Source organism: Elephantulus edwardii, unplaced genomic scaffold (genome assembly GCF_000299155.1).
Source record: "Elephantulus edwardii isolate Elephantulus edwardi_28Jun2011 unplaced genomic scaffold, EleEdw1.0 scaffold00015, whole genome shotgun sequence".
NCBI classification, from domain to species: Eukaryota; Metazoa; Chordata; class Mammalia; order Macroscelidea; family Macroscelididae; genus Elephantulus; species Elephantulus edwardii.
The window spans coordinates 7,547,190-7,549,020 of record NW_006399765.1 but is presented as its reverse complement, the minus strand read 5'-3'; positions in this window follow the sequence as shown (position 1 = coordinate 7,549,020).

Sequence of the window (1,831 nt, the reverse complement as noted above, 5' to 3'; positions counted from 1 at the left end):
AGGTTCTTGGCAGCCAATTTTTCCCATTCCAATGTCATGTGATTTCCTGATTGCCACTTCAACAGTCATTGATTGTAAGTCCAAGTAAAATGAAATTCTTGATAACTTCAATGTTTTCTCTGTTTACTATGATGTTATTTATTGGGCCAGCTGTGAGAATTATTGTTTCTTTATGTCGAAGTGTAACCCACGCTAAGGGTATAATCATTAGTAGATGCTTCAAGTCGTCTTTGGTTGTATCATCTTCACATCAGGTTCTTGATGAGGATTCTTCTACTTCTGATGCCATATTCTTCTCCATATAGTCAAGTTTCTTAGCTTATTTGCTCAGCATACAAAATGAATACAGTGATAAAATAGATTTATTGCCTCTGAGTTGGAACCAATTCATAGTTGACCCTACAGTAGGTTTTCTGTTGCTATAAATTGTATAGGAGGAGACTGCCCATTGTTTTTCCTAGAAAGCTGGTCAATTCAAACTGCCAGAGAGGTACGGCCTTTATGTTAGCAGTACAACTTCCAATGAACTATACCAGCAGGTGTTGTTAGGTACCATCAAGTCAACTACAATTAACAGCAACACTATGAACAAAAGATCTGAACCGTGCCCTCTTCATTATCTCTGATACGCTTGAGCCCAGTGTTACAGTCACCGTCACTCCATCTTGTTGAGAGTCTTCCAAAAAATTGAATAGGTATTGTGAAAGACTAAAACCCTAACTCATACCTTTCCTGATTTTAAACAATGCAGTATACCTTTGTTTTGTTTGATTGACCGTTGTGTGTTTTTTTTGTTGTTGCATGAACGAGTTCCACATAAACACAATGAAGTGTTCTAGAATTGCAACTCTTCTTAGTGTTAACAATATGTGTCATGATCCATAGTTGAAATGTGTTTGCATAGTCAAGAAAACATCTTCCTGGTAGTCTCTGCTTTTAGCTAAGATTCGACTTCAACAATGATCTATCCTGCTCTATACGATCTTCTGAAATCAGCTTGCATTCCTAGTAGTTCTCTGTTGCTGTATTATTTCAGTCATTTTAAAACAATCTTTAGTAAGATGTCAGTTGCATGTGATATTAATTATACACTGTTGAATCACCTCTCTTTGGAATGACAAAAACATGAATCTTTTCCAGTCAGTTGACCAGGTAATTGTCTTCCAAATTTCTTGGCACAGATGAGTGAGCATGTCCAGAGCTGCATCCACTTGTAGAGTTGCATCTAGTTGGTATTCTGTCAATTCCTGAAGCTTTTTCACTAGTGCCTTCAGTGCAACTTGGACTTCTTCCTGCAGTATCGCTGGTTCTTGATCATATATTTCGTGAAATGGTTGCATGTTAACCAATTCTTTTTGTACCGTGACTGTGTATTTTTTCCATCTTTTAAAATGCTTCCTGTGTTACTCAATTTTTTTGCCCGTAGAATATTTTAGAATTGTACTCAAGGTTTACATTTTTTATTTCACTCTATCAATTTGAGAAATTCCAAGAATGTTCTTCTCTTTTAGTTTTCTAACTCCAAGTCTTTGCAGATTTCATTACAATACTTTGTTTTGTTTTCTTGAACTTCCCTTTTTAATTTTCTGCTTAGCTTTTTGTGATTTCTTCCTTTTTGTTATAGTTTCTCTACTTTCTTTTTTTTATTTTATTTTATTATTTTTGTGTGCTTGTACCGTCAAATCAGATCTGACTGGTACAGGAGGAGATTGTCCCTCCTTCCCTGGCAGAGCATCTGGTGGATTCGAACCGTGCACCTCTGGGATTGTAGTTGCAGCTTCTTGCCACTAGGCCACCAGAGCTCCCCTAAGTTTCTCTACTTTCTTTTTTT